We start from the raw sequence: 26474 nt of genomic DNA on the forward strand, positions 1-26474 counted from the left end.
TTTGTGTCTGTGAGTGCGTGTGTGTGGTATTTACATGCGTATGGCATATGCACATGTGTGTGTGGGGTTTGTGCGACTGTGAAGGCTGCCTTAATTCTCTTAACACAGGGTCACTAATTGAATCTGGAGCTAGGTTGGCATAGGCGTTTTTTTCCCCAAAAGATAGGGTCTCATTTTGCAGCCCTAGCTAGTCCAGAGCTTGCTATGTAAACCATTCAGGCCTCAAACTCACAGAGATCTTCCTGCCTCCGTCTTCCAAATGCTGGGATCTAGGGTGTGTGCTATCATGTCTGCTTCTGTGCTGTTTTTTGACTTGGGTTCTGGAGGTTCAAACTCAGGCCCACTTACCTGCTAAGCCCCAACCTCTGTCTTAGTATTTGTTTTGAAATTCCTCCTAAGCGAGGACAGTGACCTTTTAAGGTAATTCTAACCCAGTGTAGAATATTAAATTACACACACCATAATCAGTGCTTCCCCAGGTGGCCGAAAACATGGTGCATGACACGCTAACTTAAACTTCCTTTCCAATGTCGCAAGTTGGACTTGGAGCCTCGTGCATGCTAGGCAAGTGCTCTACCACCGAACCTCAGGACTTCAACCTTAATGTCACTGTGAAAACTGGTGAAGAGTGACAGAGTGTGTGTGGGAACTGTAGGGACTGTAGGACTGTAGGACTGAGTCCTGCCCAGGCCACATAAATGAGGGATCAGATCAGTGACACAGTGACTCTGTAAGAGCTGCTCCAGTGCCTAGAATTAAGCTTCAAGAGTTAACACACACACACACACACACACACACACACACACACACACACGGGTAGCTTTTCCTTCTGGTCTGCTTACAGAGTGCTTCTAGAAGCCAGAACCACACTGGGCGGGGAATTCTGGGAAACAGCATTCAGCTTAGCTAAACAGACACAGCACAAAGCAACCACAGCGTGTGCAGCAAAGGTCGAGCAGCAAATGGAGAGAGACAATACTTGTAGCTGACCGCAGCTCAAGTGGTTAGTTTGGCAAATTTCAGTTGGTTGCTAGGGCTCTTCCTGAAGCCTCATTAACTTAATGGCAAATCCTTGTCACAGAGTCAACAGAATCTAGCTCCAACCAGTCTCTCCACTTTATCTGACCTACCCTCCTCTCTTGGTCCTGTCCTCTCTTTTCTGCTTCTGTTTCTGAGCAAATCTCCTCCACATCTCTCTGCCTCTTTCTCGGTCTCTTTCTGCGTCTCTGTCTGCCTCTCTTTTTGTGTTTCTGTCTCTCTCTTTCTGTGTCCTGTCTGTCTCTGTCTTTGACTCTCTCTCTTCTGTCTCTCTCTGTCTCCCTGTCTCTGTCTCTGCCTCCTGAGCCTTACATACATTCTGGTTCTGAGGATCTAGTGACAAAATTGTCCACGTGGGGCTAAGTACGTAGCTCGGTGCAAGGCTCTGGTTTCCATCCTCATACACAAAATATTTTAAGACATGCCTACCCTGTAGGGCTTACATGCTAATAGGGTGTGGCGGACAAAGCAAAGAAGCTTGTTCTATGGTGGGCCCTTGTAAGGACCCTAGAGGAAAGTAGAATGGAAACGTGACATCACAGGATATGAAGATGGGCTGTGGTACTGGTGAACTGCTGTAGTTCTCGCCCTAAGGAGATCAAGGCCAGCATGGGCTACAAGAGATGGGGTTTCAAAAAAAAAAAAAAGAGAGAGAGAGAGAGAGATAAAGAAAGAAAAGGAAAGAAAAGGAAAGAAAAGAGACGGAGTGGGAGGACGAGTGGACAGAGGATATTTTGTGGGTGATCTGACAAGCCTTACTGAGAGGTCAAGCAGACCTCTGCCGAGGGGAAGGAGAGCTCCTTGATTGCGTGGAACACGGTGTCCTAGACTGCTGACAAGCAAAGTAGCTTAATGGCCACCAAGGCATGCGGGGCATGACTAGGAAGAGCTTGCTTTGTTCTCCCAGGGTGCAAACAAAACGACCAGAGGAGCCTGGTGAGCTCAGTGAGCGATGGCCGGTGGTGGGTGAGAGATCGGCATAGTGGGTGGGAGCAGCTGCTGGGCCCCGGTTAAGCCCTTATCTTTTTACTCCGAGGGCAGCAGGACATAATTGCACAATGGAATTTTCTCCACAGGAGTTTCTACGTTGAGACAGACTGAAGGAGGATATGATGGAACTAAAAGGGGCCAGTGAAACTCTCCTAGTAATCTTAGCCAGCCAGCTTGGAGCCCGGGGGAGCTTTTACTAACTCTTCTCTGCCTGTTCCTGCCGGTACGGTTTGATTTTTTTGATCCTAAACTGCATCCACCTGCATTCTCTCTTCCTACTCCACGTTCCTTTTTTCTTCTTCTTATCTAGACTAAATTGATACTGTAATTTCATTTTACATTAAAAAACTTGATAGCATAATTTTAGTTGCTAAAAATAAAGTTAATCTTCCAACTTCAAGACAATAACAAAAGAAGAAAGGGTATATATTCTTTAATGCAGATTCTATTTTAATTAAAAAAATTTTTGTGGGGGGTTTGAGACAGAGCCTCTCTATGTATCCCTGAGTGGCTTGAAATTTGCTATGTAGACAAGGCTGGCCTTGAACTTTTGATGAAAATGTAAAGGTATCTAAAATTTAAATCACATTTGCAGTAATGTATAAACATACATTTTCTGAGGAGGAAACAAAATTATAATTAAAGGCCAAGATTATTTTCTATTTTAAACTGGTTATATTCTCTCTCTCTCTCTCTCTCTCTCTCTCTCTCTCTCTCTCTCTCTCTCTCTCTCTCTCTCTCTCTCTGTGTGTGTGTGTGTGTGTGTATGTGTGTGTGTGTTATGTGGGGGTGGAGGTGGTCCAAGTGTGCTTCTGTAGGTCAGAGAACAGCTTTCAGGAGTCAATTCTCTTCTTCCACCGTGTGGGCTCTGGAAATCTAACCCAGATTAACAGATCTCGCCACAAATGCCTCCTTTATCCATTAAGCCCTCTTGCTGGCACATGCTCTGTTATTCTTATTTTTATTTATTGCTTTACCAAGTAGCTCACTGAAACTATCAGGTAAACTAGAAATTATATCAGCTAAAATATACCAACCAGGACCTAAAGAAATAGATGTAAACAAATATATACTTTAAAACATCAATAGTATAATTATATTTTTGAAAGTTTTCCTCTCAAACCTGGTAAGAGACGCCAGGTGAATTGCTTTTGTGTTTTGATTTGTTTTGAAGTGCCAGGAGTAGAACTGAGTTTGTTCTGCCACCATGGCACCGATTTCGATTTGGAGAGGCTCTGGCTAAGTTACTGAGGATTGCTTTGAATTTACAGTCCTCTTGCCTCGGGCTCCCAAATAACTGAGAAAACAGGCCTACTGGGCTAGGCTTCCTTATACCTTAGCTGGTCTCCATCTTGCTAGTATTGTTGCTGAGACACAGTCTCTCACTGGACCTAGAGTTCACTGAGTGAACTAGAATCATTAGAGTGGTTGACCATTGAGCTGCAGGGATTCACTGTTTTCCCAGTGCTGCCAATCCAGCTTTTTTAATGTCGGTGAAGACAGCTACAGTGTACTTACATATAATTAATAAATCTTAAAAAATAATTTTGTGGTTGGGGTCAGTGCAGCGCGAAGAACTGTATCAAAGGTCATGTATTCAGAAGGTTGACGAGACTACGGATTAGACTATGCTAAGTACTTCATATCCTCAGCTTAGACCTGGCACCACAAGTTCCTACAAATGGCACAACAAAGGGAAATTAGTAACCTGAAGAAAAACACATATTATTTTAATCAAATGATAAAATGATAGGCATGGTGGATATATGGCCATCCCAGCACTGGGGAGGGTCACTTTGAGTTTCACACAAGTCTGGACTTCATAAGACCTTGTCTCCAAAAAAAAAAAAAAAAAAAAAAAAAAAAAAAAAAAAAAAAGCGAAAACAACTACCGAAGTGATAAAACAGGTCAAACTAATTTCATAAAACTTTTTAAAAAAGATTTATTCATTTATTATATATAAGTACACTGTAGCTGTCTTCAGACACACCAGAAGAGGGCATCAGATCTCATTACAGATGGTTGTGAGCCACCATGTGGTTGCTGGGAATTGAACTCAGGACCTCTGGAAGAGCAGTCAGTGCTCTTAACCGCTGAGCCATTTCTCCAGCCCTTCATGAAACTTTTGATGTCGTACCCAAGAACAATAAACCAGTTGTGTGCCTTCCCATATGGACTCTTGTACTGGGTCCTGGAATGGAAATGATTTTCAAAAAAATTCTGTTGGTCTACGTGGAAAACTTTGAATATGAAACTTGACAGAACATATAGAAGGCCTGGGTTTAACCCCCAGCAACACACAGACACACACACACACAGACATACAGACACACACAGACACACACAGACACACACATACACACACACACACACACACACACACACACACACACACACACACTATAATCCCAGTACTTGAGCTGTTAAAGGCAGAACTCCTGAGGATAAGGCTAAGCTACACGGAGAGATCCTGTCTCCACTCCATACACCCCCCCAAAAGTCTTAAAAATGTGGTTATCATTTCAGATTTGTACATGAAAGGACTGGAGTTTGGAATCACTGTTTCTAACAGATAGGTATCTCCTGTGCTTTCAAAACAAGGCCTAGGGTTATCAAAGTCATCGTTCTATAACAACGGAAGAAGCCAAATCATTAACTTTCTGATTGCTTTGAACTCACAGTTTCCATTTGCATCTTAAGCCCACGAACTCTATTGGAGTGGGCAGTAATAATTTACAGACAGATAGGAGTTCAAATGACTAACCAACCTGTTTGTCTTTAGTTGCCTGAACAGACAGAGATGTCCAAGAAAAAAAGACTTTGTGTAGCTTGTAAATAGCATACTGTTAATCAGTAAATCACAGCTATGTGCTTTACGTGGCTTTTGTTTTTTTCAGCTTAAGGTTTCTGATACGGTGCTCTTCCGTTGCCTTTAAACTTTGGAATCACCTAATGGATCTTTTCTAAGTGCTGACGCTTAGGTCATTCTCCCTGGATTTTGACTCAAATGCTCTGAATCCCAGCTTGAGGCCTTGGTAAAAAAAAAAGCAGTCTAGAGGATTCTCATCTGTGGTCAAGATCCTAGAGACTTGGGGTTGGGGATTTAGCTCAGTGGTAGAGTGCTTGCCTAGCAAGCGCAAGGCCCTGGGTTTGGTCCTCAGCTCCGGGAAAAAAAAAGATCCTAGAGACTTTCTTTGCTCTTATTTGCTAACTGTTGTGACAACAATCTCTGCTTTCCCTCCCCTCCTTCTCCCCCTTTTCCTTCATCTTCTTCTTTTGTATTTTGATAGAGTTTTATTTAGTAGCCTAGACTGGCTTCAAACTCAACCATGTAGCCTATCTAGCCTGAAACCAGGAGTGATCCTACTGCATTAACCTCCTAATTTCTAGACTTACAGCTATGCATTACCAAATGTGGGGAAGCGACTCGGTGGTTAAGAGCACTGGCTGTTCTTCTAGAGGACCTGGGTTCAAATCCCAGAACCCACATTGTAACTCATAATCATCTGTAATTCCAGTTCCAGGGAATCTGAGCTCTCTTCTGGCCTCCTCAGGCATCAGGTATGCACACGGCACACCTATGTACGTGCAGGCAAAACACCCATACACATACTTTTTTTTTTTTTTGGAGACAGGGTGTGACTGTGTAGCCTTGGGTGACCTGAACTCACTGTGTAGTCAGTCATGTGCCTCTGACGCCCAAGTGCTGGGATTAAAGGTGTGCGCCATCAGACGCCTTTTGAAATATAAATCTCTTTGAGTGTTTGTGTTTGTGCACGTGGGTTCAGATGCCTGCAGAAACTGCTGGTATATATGTAGGCTAGAGGCACCACGGAGGCTGGGGGTGCTGAATGCCACTGAGCCTGGAATTACAGCTTAAGACTGGAGTTTGGAATCTCTGGACTTTGTGAGCTGTCTAAAGTGGTTGCAGGACACTGCACTCAGTCCTTAGGCAAGGAGCGTGTGCATTCTTAGCCACTGAGTCAGCCCCTCACAGCAACATTTAAAGAGATGCCACAGATAGAGATGACTCAGCCTGGGTAGGCAGAATCTTGAAAAGGCAACAGGAGTCATACAAATGAGCTCACCTACTTTTACAGAATTTTTTTTTTGTATTTCTTTTTTTTTTTGGTTCTTTTTTTTTTTTTCGGAGCTGGGGACCGAACCCAGGGCCTTGCGCTTCCTAGGTAAGCGCTCTACCACTGCGCTAAATCCCCAGCCTGTATTTCTTATTTTTTACCTTCATTAAAACGTTTTTGGGGCGTGTTCATGTCACCTCCCCCACTCAACTATAGCCTCCTGGACCACAGAATTCATGGCAAAATGGTTGGATGTGTTTTGTAAAGTGAGATAACAGGAACCCTACTCTCAGCGAGGCCTCTGAGGTCTTTCTTCAAAGCATCTTTTAGATTTTTCTACCACCCATTGTAATTGTTTGAATATGTAGTGAAGAAATGGTAAAAAATGTTCAGGATTCAGTATGTTCTTACTCAATAAAACCATATGCATAGATAAAAGCTTGGGACTCCTGGCATATATGACTACATTACAGGTGGACATTTTTCTTTTAATGTGTTACATAAATAGATATTGAGAATAGAACTTAAAGGGGGTTGGGGATTTAGCTCAGTGGTAAAGCGCTTGCCTAGCAAGCGTAAGGCCCTGGGTTCGGTCCCCAGCTCCGAAAAAAAGAAAAAAAAAAAAGAAAAAAGAAGAGAATAGAACTTAAAACACACCTAAATATACTTCAATCAGACACTCCAGAAGAGGGCATCAGATCCCATTACAGATAGTTGTGAGCCACCATGTGGTGACTGGGATTTGAACTCAGGACCTCTGGAAGAGCAGTCAGTGCTCTTAACCACTGAGCCATCTCTCCACCCTACCTAGTTTTTGCCCCCACGCCCCAAGCTGGTATATGAGAGCTGTACCTGTAATCCCAGCACTTGGGAGGTAGAGGCAAGAAGCAAGAGGATTAAGGTCATACCTTACTGTTTAGTGAATTGTAGCACACCCTGGGCTACACGAGAGTCTGCCTCAGAAAACCAAACCTAGGGACTGGAGAGATGGCTCAACAGTTAAGAGCTCTTTCTGCTCTTTCAGAGGAACCAGGTTCGGTTCCCAGAACCCAAATCAGGTGGTTTACAACATGATTACAACCATTAAACAACTCAAGTTTTAGGGAATATGATGCCATCTTCCAGCTCTGTGAGCACATGCACACATACATGTGCACACACAGGAAAATAAAAAGCTAGTAAGTACAGAGAAGAACCATTAATCTAGATTTATCTAGGTCATTGTTGTCGTCGTGGTCTTCCTCTTCTCCTTCTTCTCCTCCTCCTTCTTCTTTCCTCTTCCTCTTCTTCCTCTTCCTCCTCCACTTCTTTAATGTTTTGAGACAGGGTTTCTATGTGTAGCTCTGACTGTCCTGGAACTTGTTCTGTAAGTCAGGCTGGCTTAATAGAACTCCGAGACCTGCCTGCCTCTGCCTCCCGAGTGCTCCATCAAAGGTGTGAGCTTATCCAGATTTTCTTAATACTACATTTTGTCTAACCATTCAGTTGGTAGGTATTTTAGTTTTTTTTTTAAAGCTTGGAGTGATCATAAATAATGGTGCTATGGATATATTTTTTAAATTTTTAAAAAAATTGTTTACCTAGGGGAATGCTAGGGTAGTGAGGCAGGAGTGGGTGGGTGAGTGGGTGAGGGATCACCCTCACAGAAGCAGGGGGAGGTGGGATGGGATAGGGGGTTTGAGGAGGGGAAACTGGGAAAGGGGATAACATTTGAAATGTAAATAAATAAAATAATCAATAAAAATGATTTATATGTTCACTTTACACCCTAATATCAGACCCCCCCTCTCCTCCCATTCTCCCCTCATACAGGTCCTCCCCCATTTCCCTCCCCTCTTCTCCTTTGAGAAGGGGGAGCCCCCTTGGGTACCCCCTCCCCTGCACAACAAATCACTGCAAGACTAGGCAGTTCCACTCCCATTGAACCAGAGAAAGTGGCCCAGTTGGAGAACTGGATCCACAGGCAGGCAACAGACTCAGGGACAGCCCCCGCTCCAGTTGTTCGGGACCCACATGAAGACCAAGTTCACATCTGCTACATGTGTTCAGGGAGGCCTAGGTCCAGCCCCTAGGTCCAGTTTGCTAAACTGGCCTCTCGATTTTTCTTATGATCTATGCTCCCTCCCAGCAAATGGCTTTTTTCATGAGCCCTTACTTTTCCTCACTTAGAAAGATATATATATATAATATATATATATTATATATATATATTCCTATGTACCTTTATAAATGTATCTTCAGTCCAAGAGTTCTTCAGGTACGTTTTCCATTACCTGCCTTACTAGGCCTCATATCTCGTTAGAAGCTCTCATAGGGTATGTGGTTAAGCGACTGTTAGGATAACATCAGGCTTCTCTAATTTGGGTCACTATTGCCTCCCCGCTTTCTGACTAGATCAATGTAAGAACATATTAAACGAATGGACAAATGGTTTGGCAAACTAGGCCTACTCCACCTTGATAGTCCAGGTTGAGGCTACAGGCCATACCTTAACTGCTTTGACTCTGAGATGACTTAGGGTTTCACATCCACAGTCATACACGGCACCTGTTGATATTATATATATATATATTTTTTTTCAAGACTGTATTAACCAGGGGTTCTAATGAGGCAGAAATCACACTAGTCACATACTTTTGTAAGTTATTTATTTTTAAATATTTATTTATTTATTATATGTATACAAGTACACTGTAGCTGTCTTCAGACACACCAGATCCCATTACAGATGTTTGTGAGCCACCATGTGGTTGCTGGGAATTGAACTCAGGTCCTCTGGAAGAGCAGTTGTTGCTCTTAACCATTGAGCCATCTCTCCAAGCCTGTGCCACAGTTAGGTTCTCTCCTCCCATCTTTTTTGTTTGTTTGTTCATGAGACAGGATCTTTGTATGTAGCCTTGACTGTCTGAGAACTTACTACGTAGTTCAGGTGGACTGTCCTGAGTGCTGGAATAACAGATGTGCACCATCATGCCTGGCTACTTCTGCCTTTATTATACAGGATTCAGGGAGCAGAATCAGATCCTCAGCTCTGGCAGCAGCTAATTTACCTGCTGAGCCATTTTGCCATTCCAGGCACACATCATTTAATGTACATTTTTAAGTAGGAGAGGGTAAAATGAGAATTCTAAGGTGTCACAAGTGAATAAGAGGAAGATACTGGAATCATTAAAGCTTAGAAACTTAGGAGTAGAGGGTTTTGGACCCCGACCTCAGGGATAGATGCTCTCACCCTAAGGAAGGAACCACTTAGACTAAAATAGGGAAAGCCCCTAAGGAAGGGAGTGAAAGGAAAAAGAATGCCCAAATCAGCAGTCTTCTGGAGGAGCAGTTCCAGCAAGGCAAGCTTCTCGCCTGTATTGCCTCAAGACCAGGCCAGTGTGGCAGAGTAGATGGCTATGTGCTCGAAGGCAAAGAGCTTGGAGTTCTATCTGCGGAAGATCAAAACCCGGAAAGGCAAATAAAAAAAAAAAAAAAAAAAAAAAAAAAAAAAAAAAAAAAAAAAAAAAAAGGGGAGCACTTAGACCAAGGTAGAGAAAGCAAGTCAGACGCAAGTCTTTTAGTTTTAGTGTCCAGGTTACTAGTCTCCCTCTAGCGCCCTCTCCTGGCCGAGCATAGTCATGAGGACCTGACAAAACAAACATTCCCAGAGAGAACATAGGCTTGGAACTGGGAGAGAATGTCTTAAAAAATAAGGTATCTCCTACCTTTATCATAAGTTACTACAGTGTATATGATCCTAGCTTCAGTCTTCTTCTCTCTGTAGTTTTTTTTTCTTTTTTTTTTTCGGAGCTGGGGGCCGAACCCAGGGCCTTGCGCTTGCTAGGCAAGCGCTCTACCACTGAGCTAAATCCACAACCCCCTCTCTGTAGTTTTAAATGACGTTCCCTCCACGTTAGTACTGAAGATCAAACCCCGGGTGCTGTGCGTATTGAGCAAGTTCACTGCCACTGGGCTGTATTTCCAACTGCTCTCCCCGTTTTAGAGTCAGGGTCCTATGTAGCTGAGGCTAGCTTTGAGTTCACAAGGTAGCCAATGATGATTTGAACTATTGAACCTCCTGCCTCTGCCTTCTGAGTCCTGGCCTTACAGGCATATGCCATTATGCCTGCCTATTTTTAGAGGATTGATTTCCTACACACACACATACACACACACACACACACACACACACACACACACACACACACTTCTTTCTTTTCTAACATTTATTTTTTAGCCACGAATTTGGAATTCATTTTGTTTTATTTATTTTATTTTTGAGAAAAGGTCTATCTGTGTGTAACAATGTTGGCCTCTAACTCACAGAGATCCTCCTGCCTCTACTTCTTGAGCTCTAGGATTAAAGGTGTGTGCTACCAGAACTGGCTCATTTTCTTATTTATTGTCTTAATGTAACAGCCCATTATTATATCAGCAAGTTAAAGAACTTGCCTCCTATGTGTTTGATAGTTTTTTTACAAATTGTTTTTAGTCTTGGGCAGCTTTACACATCCACATAATGGACTTCAGTTCCGTTCCTCCCTACTGCCCCATCTCATCGCCACTCTTTCTCCCACTGAATCCCCCAACAAGTCTTCCTCCGATTTTCATCTCTCTCTCTCTCTCTCTCTCTCTCTCTCTCTCTCTCTCTCTCTCTCTGTGTGTGTGTGTGTGTATGTAAGCCCCCGAGTTTAAGTGGGGTTGCCATCAGAAATGTGACTGAGAGGATATTTCCTGGAGAGGGGGCAACTTAGCAGAGGCTATCTCAGTGAGGCAGGTGCCCTGCCCGAAGTCACCATTAATTTGGAGTTATTTTAGTTTTGAGACAGGGTTTCTCTGTGTAGCCCTGGCTGTCCTGGAACTCACTCTGTAGAGCAGGCTGGCCTCGAACTCAGAGATTTGCCCGCCTCTGCCTCCCGAGGGCTGGAGTTAAAGGCTTGCACCACCACGGTCTAGATGCATTTTCTTTTTCTTTCTTTGTCTTCTGCCATCCAATCTAGAACTGAGTCCTTAATACTTACACAGAAACGTCACCTCGAACCTTGTTCAGTTGTCTTTTTTTTTCCTTCGGAGCTGGGGACCGAACCCAGGGCCTTGCGCTTGCTAGGCAAGCGGTCTACCACTGAGCGAATCCCTAACCCCTGTTCAGTTGTCTTTATCCCTGTGTGGGGCAGTGTCAATCAACAAATTGCTCAGCTAAAACATTGGAGACGCCCTTGACTCTACTGTTTACATTGTACCCATAAGCGATTTCTCTTTAAAACGTTATTTTTAGAGATCAGATATTATGAGTCTAATCTTGTTATCAGTCATCCAGTTATAACTATCCGCTTCATCTAATACCTTCAGAGTAATTACTATAAATCTAAATTACAGCTGGCAGTATAAAATCCTCTTTCTAGGATACCATACCTATCTTTTTACCATTTTCATACAGGGATAATGAAATGATTATTTTTACTATTTAAAAGCAAATAAATTGGGCTGGAGAGATGGCTCGGCGGTTAAGAGCATTGACTGCTCTTCCAGGGGTCCTGAGTTCAATTCCCAGCAACCACATGGTGGCTCATAACCATCTGTAATGGGATCTGATGCCCTCTTCTGGTGTGTCTGAAGACAGCTACAGTGTACTCATACATAAAATAAATAAGTCTTTAGAAAAAAGCAAATAAATCTGACTATGGTGGCATATGCTTATAATTTTGCACTTGGGAAGTAGAGGCAAGATGATCAGAAGTCCAAGGTCATCCTTGGTTCGAGGCCAGCATAGCATACATGGCTCTATGTATTAAAAATCAAAGAACTGAGAGAGTAGCTGGTAGACAACATGGCAGGTGATGTTAAGATTCCATGCTGGGGTTGGGGATTTAGCTCAGTGGTAGAGCGCTTGCTTAGCAAGCACAAGGCCCTGGGTTCGGTCCCCAGCTCCGAAAAAAAGAAAAAAGAAGAAAAAAAAAAAGAAAAAAAAAGATTCCATGCTGTACCTTTACAGATTTTCTACCTCCATGGACCGGGGCAGCTCCAGGTGTGTGCAGAAATCGGATGGATCTTCTCCCAGACTGCTCCTGGGTTTCTGTGTCCTGAAAGCTCCAGGTAATATCTGGAATAAGGAGACACCGAATAGCATCCACATATTGTTGAACCCAGCAAGTACACTGGCCTCCTTCAACAGCTGTCTCAACCCAATACTCTGTGTCTTCCTTGGTCAAGAATTTAGAGAGAAACTGATACATTCCCTGTCTGCCAGTCTGGAGAGGGCCCTGCGAGAAGACTCAGTCCTGAGCACTTGGCAAAAGCAGCAACTTTTCTTCATGTCCTGCAGATTCTGAACTATAGAAAATGGTAGCTGCAAGTCCAGTGGAATGCTTCCTGTGCTACTGTATTCTCACTCTCTCATGCTACCTTGCATTATATTTTTTAATATTAATTTTAAAATCATTTTTGTCCTTCAGTTTGTAAAAATTTAATGAAAATAAAAACTAGTACCATACATTATTATTTTGTTATAAAATAAATATTTGCTGGCCATGTGATACATGATTACAACCCTAATAATGACATCTACAAAACAGTATGATATAAAGGACAATTGATATAGAAATTTTGAGAATTTGAGCCAAATTGAGCCACTAGAGATCAACTCCAAAATCGATAAATTGTTCTGCCATGAAGAAAGAAAAATTGTATCATTACTAGAAAATAGGTAAAATTGTTGATAAACACAATGTAAATAAAACTATTATTAAAAGAAAAAAAATCAAAGAATCAAAGAAAAAATGCACCCAAAGCAAAGCAAAGCAAAGCAAACCAAATGGAAACAGTGAGCCAGGCCTGGTGATCCGAATCTATAATCCCAGAACTTTGAAGTCAGAGGCAGAAGAATTGCCATGAGTTCAAGGCCAGCCTGATCTATACTATTAATCAGGGTCTGCCAGGGCTACACAGTGAGACCCTGTCTCAAAAAATAAAAACAAACACACAAACAAAAGAGCTTATTACTATTCAGTGACTGTGGATTTTAAAAGCAATTTCTGTTTTGCTTTGTTTACTTTTTTTTTTTTTTTTTAGAAAAGATCTCATGTAGCCCAGACTGGCTTTACACTCACTACGTATCCAAGTCTGACATTGGCCCTCCTGCCTCCATCTCCTAAGTGCTGAGGTCGCAGAAGCGTGCTATCATGCAAATCTTTCAATAAAGAATCAAGCCACATGGTAGTTCCATACACCTTTAATCCCAGCACTTGGGAGGCAGAGGCAGGTAGATCTCTGAGTTTGAGGTCATCTTGGACTACAGGTGAGTTCCAGGACAGCCAGGGCCACATAGTAAGACTCTGTCTGGCATCATGACCTTTGCAAGCAAGTGGATGGAACTTGAAAATCTCATCCTGAGTGAGGTAATCCAGACCTAAAAGGACATGCATGTGTATCCACTTATAAGTGAATGTTAGCCATAAAATGCAGGCACCATGCTTCACTCCACAGGCCCAAAGAAGCTAAACAAGAAAGAAGGCCCAAGTGAGGAAGCTTGAATCTCACTCAGAAGGGGGGATAAAGTAGTCATCAGAGGAAGATGGAGGGAGGGAACTGGGAAGGACAGAGGATGTGGGGGAATGGGGGACTCAGGGTCAGGTGTGGGAAGGACAGGAGAGATGTGAGTGTACCTGTAAAATGTGCCTCAAGCTCGCCAGATTCTGTCCACTTCAATCTTTTTCTTTTGTTTTCCAGTGCTAGGGCTAAAAGCCTGGCCCTTGCTCATGGTAGGCAAGTGCTCTATTGTTGAGCTCCATCCTCAGCCCTTTTTTTCCATCTCCATAGTCTTTGGCCTAGTCCCAACCACCGTTATCTTTAGACTGAGTACTATTCTTTCTTTCCACCATTATCCTTCTAATCCACTCTCCACAAAGCACCAAGGAAAGTTGGATGATTTCTCTTCCCTTTTTCTAATGGCAGACTCATTTAAGTGGAGTCTCTGGGCTACCACGTGATTGGACACATCCTTGTGTATCAGGTACATTTCATGCTGAATTTCTCCTTGCTTCAGAACCAAGAACATTTTGGTTTTTCAGTTCACTGAACTTGCCAATTATTTGTTCTACTTCAGGAGCTACGAATTGATTTTCCGTTTTCAGCTTCTCGGTAGCCTTAACCCTTGCATTCCTTTTCCTTCAAGTATCAGCTTAAACATCGCTCTCCTAGTTAGACCTTGATCAACACCCAATCTAATTTGGCATTCCTTTCTATTACTTTCTAGTTCAATGTAACCCTCTACTTTCTTTCAGGTACTGACCACATTGGGAAGAATTTCTCTTTGTTAATGTTTATTTTTGACAGTATCCTTTGGCAGAATGTGTCCAATACTAGCAAAACTTGGGGCCTTCTTTACAATTTAGTACCCATGTGCCTATTCCATGGCAGAGAGTAAAGATTTACGGGATGAGGAAAAAAAAAAAAGAAGAGAAAGAAAGGGCACTCCCTCATTCTGTCTTAGTTGGGGTTTCATTGCTGTGAGCAGACACCATGACCAAGGCAATTCTTATAAAGGACAACATTTAATTGGGGCTGGCTTACAGTTTCAGAGGTTCAGTCTGTTATCATCATGGTGGGAAGTATGACAGTACACAGGCAGACATGATGATGCTGGAGGAGCTGAGAGTTCTACGTCTTGATCCAGAGATAGCAGAAGGCATAGCTTGAGCATAGGAGGAGACCTCTAAGCTCACTCCCACAGTGACACGCTTCCTCCAACAAAACCACACCTACTCCAACAAGGTCACACCTCCTAATAGTGCCATGCTGTATGTGCCAAGCATTCAAACACATGAGGCTATGGGGGGCATTCTTATTCAAACTACCACAGGGTGGTAGCAGGAGAGAAGTGCGAAATGGTTTATTAGAGAAATACTGTATAAGAGGATCTTTTCAACCATGTATAGTGGCTCATGATTGTAATTTCAGTACTTGGGAGGCTGAAGCAGGAGGATTGCCATGAGGGTGAGGCTAGTGTGGGTTATACAGTGAATGCAGGCTGAGATGCCAAATCTTTTAAGTTCAGACTCCGTTTTAGAGAACATGACCTAAGTTTGAACTTAGGTAAACTAACAGGCATTAGTTTCCAAGTTGCCCTCGAGCAGAAATTAAGTTTATGATATGACTCCCAGCACCAGTCAATTACGTTAAAGGCCACAGTAGCTTGCACATGTAGTCCCTGCTGGCTGCTTACTATAAATTCTTGTCCTGATAGACATTCGGGTCCCCCCCCCAAACCCATCCTGCATGACAGCGGTACATGGTGGGGGCGGGCAGCTAGTTTGAATAGTATAAAGACCCTGCTGTGAGTTACATCAGATCAGCTCCTGACTGGTTTCTTGGGGATCGCTTAACATTTCCCTGGCACTACTAGGCAGCCTGGACTACAGTGAGACTGTCTCAATCCTCCCACCTCCACTTATAAAAAAAAAGAGCTGAAGAGATGGCTTAGTGGTTACGAGCATGTATTGTTCTTACAGAGAAGTCAGAGTTTGGTTCCCAGCATGCCAGGTGGTTCACAATTGCCCATAGCAGTTGCTGCAAGGACTCTAATGCCCTCTCCTGGGCTCCACAGGTAGTACCTGCACTCACAAGTACACACACACACACACACACACACACACACACAATTAAAAACAAAATCTTTAACAAATCAAAAAGGGATCTATAAAAAGTACAATGTATTAATATTAAGTGACTATACATTTCTGATACACATAACTGATTAACAAGCTATAAATTAAAGCTATATCTAAAGAGATATAAACTGTATGATCTGTCTTATATTAGCATATGCAAAATGATGTGTTTAATTCAGACATGTTCATACAAAGAGGGATTTTTTTTTTGAGACAGGGCCTCTGTGTAGCCCTGGCTGAACTATATATAATTCACTATATAGATCAGGCTGGCTTCAAACTCATAGAGATCCCAGTGGTTCTTCCTCCAAAATGCTGAAATAGGTGTGTGTTATTATGTCCAATGAAGAAGAGTCTTTTAATGACTCCTCCTCCTCTTCCTCTTCCTCCTCTTCTTTGTTGTCCTCTGAGACAGGGTTTCTCTGTGGAGCCCTGGCAGTCCATAGAACTCACTCTGTAGACCAGGCTGTGTCTGCCTCTTGAGTGCTGGGATTAAAGGTGTGTGCGCCACCATGCCCAGAGGCATTTTCTCCTTCAATTGCTATTTCGTTATATGAGCAGAGGCTGCCATTTAGTTTAACCTGTTAGTACATTTACACTCTCTGATATGGGACTGTATGCTGCTGAGGATTGAACCCAGGGCCTGTGCACGCTAGGCAAATATTCTACCACAGAGGTATGTTCTCAGAGCCCCAACTCTAAATTATTTTTAGGCAAAGATCTCCATGATTTAAGGTAATTATCTGCAAATCGGTTCAACATTGTGATGTGAATTTCCTAGTCAGGACTAGTGGAGGGGAGAGTTTAGGCCTCAACCAGTAATCTCCCATGTCGACATGCCTACTTTGAGAAATGGACAATTGGCACTCTTTTAGTGTTTGTACATAGTTGTGCAAGCAGAGATTTAAACAGATAGCTATTTCCAGACACTTCCTCTATAGGAACAAATTTGGAAACAGCTATTGTGTGAATCATATGAAGAAAATTATTTTAAGAAATCAAGCTGAAAAAAAAAGATGATGAGTTTGAGAGAGAAAAGGAGGGGTATATAGGAGGGGATGTGGGGAGAAAAGGAAGGACAAAATGATATAACTATTTTAATTTCAAAAATAGAAAATTTAGTTACAAAAAAGAAACCAGCTGGGCAATAGGTTGAATCCCAGCACTCAGGAGGCAGAGGTAGGTGGATCTCTGTGAGTTCCCGGCTAAAGTGGCGTCTGCACAGCGAGTTCCAGGACAGCCAGGAATACACAGAGGAACCCTGTCTTGAAACAAAACAAAATGAAGAAAACAAACTGTCTTAGTTGGGGCTTTATTGCTGTGAACAGACACCATGACCAAGGCAAGTCTTATAAAGGACAGAATTTAATTGGGGCTGGCTTACAGGTTCAAGTCCATCCATTATTATCAAGGCGGGAGCACAACAGCATCCAGGCAGGCATGGTGCAGGAGGAGCGTGTACTCATCTGAAGGCGGCTAGCAGAAGACTGGTTTCTAGGCAGCTAGGATGAGGGTCTTAAGCCCACGCCCACAGTGACACACCTACTCCAACAAGGCCACACCTTCTAATAGTGGCACTCCTTGGGCCACACATACAAACCACCACAGAAACAAACAAACCAAACCCAAGGTGGGTGTGCTTGTGCACCCATGTTATTCCAGCATGCAGGCGGTAGGAGCAGAAGAGCCAGAGGTTCAAGGCTAGCCTCAGGTAAATAAGACTCTGGCTTACATAACCAAACCCTAAACTTAATCAAAATTAAAAAAAAAAATCAGCTCACCTAGTGTTTTGATAGGCTGGAAAAACACAACTTTCTATTTTTTTTAAACTTATTAATTATTGGAGAAATAATTATCCCTTTACACCAAATTTAATACATTTATAATTAATTACATTAAATAATTACATTAATTACACCTGTAATCTCAGTGCCTGTGAGGTTGAGTCAAGAATTTCTTCAAGTTTGAGGCTGGGGTGTGGAGGGGGTTTCACAGTTAGAACCTGCCTTAACAAAACAAGAGATGGGACCTGTGAGATGGCTCAGTGGGCAAAATCATGGGCTGCCAAGCATGATGACCTGAGTTCAATCACTAGGACACACAAGGTAGGAGAGAGTCAAGTCCTACACATTATCATCTCATTGTCACATGCGTGCTATGGAATGCACATGCCTACACACACACACACACACACACACACACACACACACACACATATTTGCATGAACATGGGTTTAGGCATGGACATTGATACATACACAGTAAACAGATAAAATGCAATAAAAAACTAAATTTTCTTTTTTACAAAGTAAGAGATGGGTCAGGTGTGGTAGTACATGCCTTTAATTCCAGCTCCTGGGAGTCAGAGCTAGGCATCTCTAAGTTTGAGACCAATCTGATCTATCTACATAGGGAGTTCTAGGCCAGCCAGAGCTGCATAGCAAGACCCTATCTTGAAAGAAAGAAAAGAAAGAAAGGAAGCAAGGAAGGAAGGAAGGAAAGAAGGAAGGAAGGAAGGAAGGAAGAAAAGAAAGAAAGAAAGCAGAAAGAGCATTCAGACAATGGGGTGTAAATGATTATTATGGGTACGTAAATTATTATGAAACCCTTTATATTTTTTTTTTGTAAGTATATGTTGGCCCAAGTGAGATTTGTTGTCATTTGAACCAGAAATGTGTCTCATAGGTTCATCTTTTGAATGCTTGGCCCCCAGCTGGTGGTGCTGTTTTCAGAGGTTCTGGAAATGTTGAGAGCTATGGCCTGGTTGCAGGAGTAGTCACTAGGAGTGGGACTCTAAATAATATGCCCAGCCGCTGGTTTGAGCCTCACTCTCCTCTTCTTGGTTCCCTGTGACATAAGTAGCTGTCTTCTACTTGGATCCTGCTGTCTTGATTCAAACGCTGTGGCAGATCAGTTTTTTTTCCCCCGCCATGAGTTATTTCTATCAGGCACTGTGGTCATAGGGATGCAAAAGTAACTAATAGAAAATGCTTACAGTTTTTCATCCAAATGCCTTGCTCACTGAGACCCTTTTGAAGAAAGAAATCCTAATTTTGGAAGGACCTTTATGAATAGGAGGAAGTTTATTATGTCATACACCTAATTGCCCAACAACTGTGGAGAAATAGTTCATTTTCACCAAATGGACTATTATCTGTGCATTAAAAGTGGACTATTTGGGACTGGAGCGATGGTTCAGTGGCTAAGAGCACTGACTGTTCTCCCAGAGGTCCTGAGTTCAATTCCCAGCAACCACATGGTGGCTCACACCCATCTGTAATGAGATCTGATGCCCTTTCTGGTGTGCCTGAAGACAGCTACAGTGTACTCATATACATAAAATAAATAAATGTTTTAAAAAAGCGGACCATTTGAAGAGTAGTTTAGGAGAAACACACTTGATTAGTATAGATTAAAAATCAGGATATACAATTATCTATAAAGAATGACTATAGGCTAGTGACAGGACTCAATGGGTAAAGGCACTTGCTACCAAGCCTGACAACCTGAGTTTGATCCTCTCCAAACCCACATAAACGTGGAAGGAGAGAACTGACTCCCACAAGTTGTCTTCTCACCTCTGCACATGTGCAGCATGGTGCCTAAGTGCCCACACACAAAATAAATAAATAAAATGCAATAACATACTTACAACCGTAATGATAATAATATGCACGGAGAAAAATTTAGGAATCAAGAAACCAATAACCATACTGACTATATTATATTATGACCAGAACAATATTTTCTTATTTCTGTTTTTCTGTTTTACTCTAGTGAGTGTGAATTCATAGAACCTATTGGTCTTGCCAGGCACGGTGGTGCTAGCCTTTAATGCCAGCACTCAAGAGGCAGAGGCATGTGGATCTCTATGAGTCTGAGGCTAGTCTTGTCTATCTATATAAGGAGTTCCAAGCCAGCTTGGGTTACATAGTGAGATTCTGTTTCCAAACAACAACAACGACAACAACAACGACAACAGCAACAACATCTATTGATCTCTTGTGCATCAGTTACACACATGAGAAACGTGTTAGACTACTGGGTAATGAGTGACTGGGTGACATGTCTCTGACAGGCTACCCTGGCCTTCTTATATGGTGATAGCTGCATAGACTCCAGGTACAACTCTAATATTCTAATATTCTTTTCAAATCTCATGTTTGTTATCACGTTATCTAGAGTAAAGAACAAGGTAGTGAAGGGGATTAATTAAGGTATGGATACAGGGAGAGGAACGATGGAAATCATTTTGCAAAGAATCGAGTACATCAATCCTTGACCATAATAGCGGCCCTGAATCAGAATTATTTAGAAAAGAAAGAAATAGAACTGATCAGTCTGGGATGGCCGAGCCCCTGTGAGATAAAGCTCCAAATCCTTACTTCTGATGCATGGCAAACTGCCACATGTTCTCTCGCTGTATCACTGTTCCCATTGCTTCAATGGGATTAGCCACGCCCCATCAATCCCATGGATTAACCCAGTATTGGTTTTTGAACATCTAACAAGATTAAGGTTAAGGAAGCTGAATATCTCCTTTGGAGAGAATTAACACCCCCCCCCAAAAAAAAACCAGGGTCTCACTGTGTTGTGTATCCCTGGCTGACTTAGACTTCACTATGTAGATGAGTATAGCCTTGAATTTACAGAAATCTGCCTGGCTGTTTCCTGAGTACAACATTCCCTTTTTTAGAGCCTAGAGTCTCCTCACAGACCCCTAAATACCTAAATAACTTCTAGTACTCAGGTAACATTCCCAATCTTCCTTTTTGTAAATGCTAAATTCTGCCAAAGAAGGGAGTATATCTTTCTTCTCTTTTTTTGGTTTATGCGCCTGTGAGAGAAAGTTAGCTTCTGTGGACCAGTCTGGCCTCCAATCACAATCGGTCTGCTTCAGCCTCCTGATGCTGTATGTATGTACTAGCACTCTTGTCTGGGAGTACATCTTTCCTATAAAAGTAAACAGGCATTTTCAGGATCTATTTATTTGTTAATCCTTTTTTTTCTTTCCTTTCTTTCTATCTTTCTATCTTTCTTTCCTTCTTTCTTTCTTTCTTTTTTTGAGATAGGGTCCCCCTATGTAGTGATGGCTGCCTTAGAACTTGATATATAGATCAGGCTAACTTTGAACATTTGATGACAATTCTGCTTCTGCCTCTTGAGTGCTGGGATTATAGGAGAATGACATCATTTCTTTTGTTTGTTTGGTTTCTAAGCTTTTTCATTTCAAACAGGGTCTCACTGTGCAGTCCTGGCTATACTGGAACTCACTATGTAGACCAGGCTGGTTTCAAACTCACAACAGGCTTGCTCAGCCTGCTTCCACAATGGGCTGCCCCCCCCATCAATCTCTAAGAAAATTGGTTAACTATACCCTATAGTCTTCCTTACCGCCAGATCTTATGGAGGCATTTCCTCAGTTGAGGTTCCCGCCTCTCAGATGACTGTGGCATAAAAACTGGTCAGCACATAGTCAGGCATGGTAGTGTACACCTTTAATGCCATCACTTGGGAGGCAGAGACAGGTGGATCTATGAGTTTGAGGTCAGCCTGGTTTGCATAGTGAGTTCCAGGACGGTCAATACTACATAGTAAGACCCTGTCTTGAAAAAACAAAACAAAAAACTAGCCAGCACAGTTGACGTAGGCATTTTTCTCATGTGTGCTTATATCTGAATCTTTCCCATGGAATCAGAGTTGCCTTGAAAGTTATACGTAATTGTAGGATTGTTTATATGAACCAAGTAACTCCAGCACTCTCAAAGCATATCTGATTTGTGAGGTTTCTATGTTGTTTTCTTCCTTCCTTTTTTCTTTTCTTCTTCCTTCTTCTTTCCCCTTAGTCAGCATCACATGCATTCTAGGCTGGCCTTGAACTTGTCTCGTAGCCAAGACTGACCTCGAACTTCTGCTCCTTCTGCCTCCATCTCCTGAGTTATGGAATTATACATAAGTGCTACAATATCAGGCTCGAGTTCATTTTATCAACTTTGTAAATAAACCCTAAAGACACCCCGGAATCCTAGAAACCCCATAGAAGATTTTATGGGAGAAAAGCCCTGCTACTGTTTACACTGCCAGCAAGGCCACATAGCTGTAACAGAAGCCAAACAGCTTAACTTGACACATAGAAATCACATGTTAAGAGGAAAAAAAGGAAAACTTGAACAATTTCCTTTGAAATAGGTACCCATTAGGACTTTTTATTTATTTATTTATGATATATAAGCACACTGTAGCTATCTCCAGACACACCAGAAGAGGACATCAGATCCCATTACAGATGGTTGTGAGCCGCCATGTGGTTGCTGGGATTTGAACTCAGGACCTCTGGAAGAGCAGTCAGTGCTCTTAACCACTGAGCCATCTCTCCAGCCCCCTGCCACCATTAGGACTTATAACAGCAGGGGCTGGAGAGATGACTTAGGGGTTAGGAGCACTTGTTCTTGCAGAGGACTAGTATTCAATTCCCAGCACCCACATGGTGGTTCACAACCATCCATAACTCAAGTTCCAGGATGCATATGACACAGACATACCTGTGGGAGAAACACTCATGCAGATAAAATAAACAAAATTTGAAAATCCAAGTTTGATCCCCAGGACCCACATGGTGGAAGGAAAAAGGACTTCCACAAATTCACATGTGTTGTAGCATGCCCTCCTTCCCAAAATAAATAAAAATGTAATAAAAGTTAAAACAAAGAAGCCAGACATAGTGGCGTACAACTTTGATTTTTACCACCGGGAGGCAAAAGCAGGCAGATCTCTGTGAGTTTGAAGGCAGCTTGGTCTAGGTAGTGAGTTCGAGGTCAGCTAAGGCTACACAGAAAGACCTCATCTCAAGTCAACTAAAGCATTCTTATAACACTTAACATGACAAAAATCAATTAATGAAGAAAATGGTAATTGTGTTTCTGAGAGAAATGACTACAAAGCAGCAGGATGCAGGGTGGAACGGTTATTATTTGGAATGCCTATTTTTAACACTGCAAGTGGTTTAGTTCTCATTTCTTTTTGTTCGACAGCTTGTGGTTAGCTTTGCAAGACTAGCATTTTCCCTAATCGGAGTTTTAAAATTATAAGCACAAGAATTTGGTCAGGAGCTTCCCCATTTTATAGACTGTTTGAGAACTTCAAAATGCACTTAAAGTGGACCAAGAGGTGAGCATGGCAGCTCATAACCTGTAATGCCAGCAACGTGGTAGGAAGAGGAAGAAAGGTCAGAACTTTGAGGCCTCTTGTCAACATAGTGAGTTTAAGACCATCCTGACTACATATTACATCCTATCTAAAACAGTAAAACATAAATAAAAGACCAAATCAACCCAAAACACATCACCACCACCACCAAAACAAAATAAAACAAACAAACGAACAAACGAAAACCCCAAACCTCACGAAAATCTCCTCAAGTCCCATTAATCACCACCACCATCATTATTGTACATCGTAATCTCAAACCTGAAAGGCTGAGGCAGAAAGATCATGAGGTTAGGGCCATCCTGGACTACAGAATGTGACTTTATTTCAAAACAAATAAAAACAAACAAACAGGGGTTGGGGATTTAGCTCAGTGGTAGAGCGCTTGCCTAGCAAGCGCAAGGCCCTGGGTTCGATCCTCAGCTCCGGAAAAAAAAACAAAACAAAACAAAACAAAACAAAACAAAAAAACAAAAAAAACCCCAAACAAACAAAATAAATAAACTGGGCTGAGAAGAAAAAAAAAAGGAATGATATAGTGCTCTTTCTTTCCTTCTTTCTTTCTTTCTCTCTTTCTTTCTTTCTTTCTTTCTTTTTTTCTTTCTTTCTTTCTGAGATGAGGTCTCACTATGTAGCCCTGGCTGGCCTGGAAATGTCTGATAAGACATTAACTTGCCCCTGCCTTCCAAACTGCTGGGATTACAGATTCGTGCCACTGTGTCTGATCCCTAAATTCTAGTCTTTTAAGTTCCAAAGAGAGATGAAAGAATCTATGTTTGTTCATCTTCTTAAAGGAATAGGAAGTACATTGGAGAATTGGTTACTTTTATAACTTTGCCAAAATGAGTCTCTCTTTTAGATAAGATCTTAACACGTAACTCTGGCTGGCCTAGAGCTCATTCTAGAGACCGGGCTGCCCCTGAACTCTCAGATTCATTTGGAGTGCATGGACTATGGGTGTATGTTATCATGCTTCATTAAGTCTGTTTGAAACAAAAGGATAAACTGCAAGATCTCAAGCACCCAGGCTGCCCTTGAGCCACTGTGAAGATGAGGATGACTTTAAACCTCTTAGCCTTCTGTCTCCACTACTAGGATTACAGTCCCATGGCCCCATTCCTAGCTTTTTCGTCTTCCTTAGTTTACATCAGTATGTACGGTAATGGGAACTCATTTGTTCTGTTGCTTTTCCCCCTCATTCTCCTTCTCTAACCCGTTGCTCCTCCCCTAGTCCCCTTTCTCTACCACCAGCCCCTTCCCTCTTCCATGTCACATGTGTTCTTTTATTCCTCCCCTCCCCAACCTTCCCTTAATACCTTCTTTCCCTCTAATGGTCCTCTTTGTGACATATACCTCCCACCTCTTACATGGGGTTCTAGGAGTGTGATTCCAACTGTCCTGGTACTTGCTGGGTTTTGTGTAGATACTGAGAATCAAAACTAAGGTCCTCAGGCTTGGACAACAAGTACTTTACTGACTGAGCCATCTTCCTGGCCCAATTAGACTTCTGACCATCCTGCTTCTACCTCCTGAGTGCTGTGGTTATAGTCATGGTCTGCTACAGCCAGGGTGCTGGGGATTGAACCCAGAGCTTTGTGCTCTACCCACCGAGCTATGCTTCTAGCCTTGTGGGGTTTTTTTTCAGTTTGAAAGGTTCTAAATTTTATTACTGGACAAACACTCTAATTCAGACACAAGTAAGTCTCCAGGTTAAAAATGTTGAAATCCATCTGGTCAGACTGATCTACGACCAAGTTTCAGTATAAACCCTCAGTCTTGCCATAGTGTGACTCCTTACAGACCCAGCTTCGTTCTCCTCCAGTGTCTTCTCTTAGAGTTGTACCTGATTTTGTTACCAGTTTTCATCCGAATCCATTGAGGAATAGGACGATTTTGCTTTTGTTTCTTTGCCAGGAATCGCTTGATTCTGAAAGTCTTGTGAGAAGACATGGCGAGGATCTGAATCAGGCGGAGGAAAAGAGAAGAGAAAGGACAGGCCAGCCTTGTGGTTTTTAAAAATAGATTCTCACTACACAGTCCTGGCTGGCCTGTGACTCACTATACAGACCAAGATGGTCTTGAATTTGTGGCAGTCTTGTTGCCCCTGCCTCCAGAGCGCTACAATCACAGGCAAATGCCTTCTTAGAATTGATTACTAGAAAGCTCTTACAATAAGAGCATCCCAGAATAGGTAGGTTCTAAATGTAAAGTCAGGTATGTTCTTTAGAAAGACAGCAAAGGAGCAGAGACTTGTGGAGAAGCCCTTATGAGGTGGGAGACAGAGACTGCGATGCATCTGTATCTATCAAGCAGTGCCAGGGACTACGAGCTCAGGTAGAGGAATCAACTGTGGGACTGTACTGCTTTCAGGTTCCTGGATTCCAGAACCGTGAGAGAAGGGGACTGGCCCTGTAGCTCAGTTGGTAGAGTACTTGGCTATCACTCACAAAGTCCTGGATTCCATTCCCGGCACCATATAGACCAAGCAATGTGGTATACATGTGATTCCAGTACCTGGGAGGTAGAGGCAGAAGGATTGAGGCTTCATGGTCATCTTGGCTACATAGTGAGTTCAAGGCCAGCCTGGGATACATGAGACTCTCTCTTCAAAATATAATATACTGAATAAAGATGATAAAACTCTGAGGTGTTGTAATGTGAATGCAACAGATACCCAAGAAGGTAAGAAACCAAGTTGTAAGTGAGGTGTAGTGATGGCCATTGCACCGCACACTAGCATCCCATTTCTAATCCCATCCAGTGATACTGAATCCCACATAGCACATTAAATACCAGGTAAAAAATCTTCCCCTGCAAAGATGTGATAACCAAACTTTCAAATGTTCAACGTAAGGAAGAATCCAGTGAAACCAGTGAGATCCAATTTAAAGACAAATGGGTTGCTCCAAACCTTCCTCAGCAGTCTGATATAGTCTTTATACAAGATTTTTCATTTTTCTTTTCTTTCTCCTTCCTTCCTTCCTTCATATCTTTTTCTTCTAGCTTTCTTTTTAAATCTCTGTCCTCCAAGGAGGGAGATTTCTTTTTCTTCTTTTCATGCTCTGACACAGGATCTACTTTGGAACTGAGAATGACCCTCACATTCTGATGATTCTTCTTTTACCTCCTAAATGCTGCCATCACAGGTTCGAGACACCATACTAGGCTTCTACAGTGCTAAGTCTCAAACTCAGACCTTCATGCATGCTAGCAACGTACTTATTAGAAGCCCAGGCTTTCCCGCTCCCCCTTATGGTTTTTCTTTGAAACAAGATCTCATTATGTATTGCAGGCTGACCTCAAATTTAGAATTCTCTTGCTGCTGCTTCCTGAGTGCTAGGATTACAGCTATAACACATCTTATTTAAGATTTTGATTTTCCTTCCTTCCTTCCTTCCTTTCTTCCTTCCTTCCTTCCTTCCTTTCCTTCCCTTCCCTCCCTCCCTCCCTCCCTCCCTTCCTTCCTTCCTTCCTTCCTTCCTTCCTTCCTTCCTTCCTTCCTTCCTTCCTTTC

At 42.4% G+C, this 26474-nt stretch overlaps 1 long non-coding RNA gene and 1 pseudogene across 1 annotated transcript; one reads left to right on the forward strand and one right to left on the reverse strand.

Annotated features, from left to right (window-relative positions):
- Positions 1-2082: 2082 nt before the first annotated feature.
- LOC102550331 (uncharacterized) lies at positions 2083-12585 on the forward strand. Its single transcript, XR_005498394.2, has 2 exons — positions 2083-2251; positions 12083-12585. It is a non-coding gene; the product is annotated as an uncharacterized LOC102550331 (long non-coding RNA).
- On the reverse strand, positions 24596-24952 carry Rpl31-ps12 (ribosomal protein L31, pseudogene 12; annotated as a pseudogene).

The sequence above is a fragment of the Rattus norvegicus genome, chromosome X (genome assembly GCF_036323735.1).
Source record: "Rattus norvegicus strain BN/NHsdMcwi chromosome X, GRCr8, whole genome shotgun sequence".
Lineage (NCBI taxonomy): Eukaryota > Metazoa > Chordata > Mammalia > Rodentia > Muridae > Rattus > Rattus norvegicus.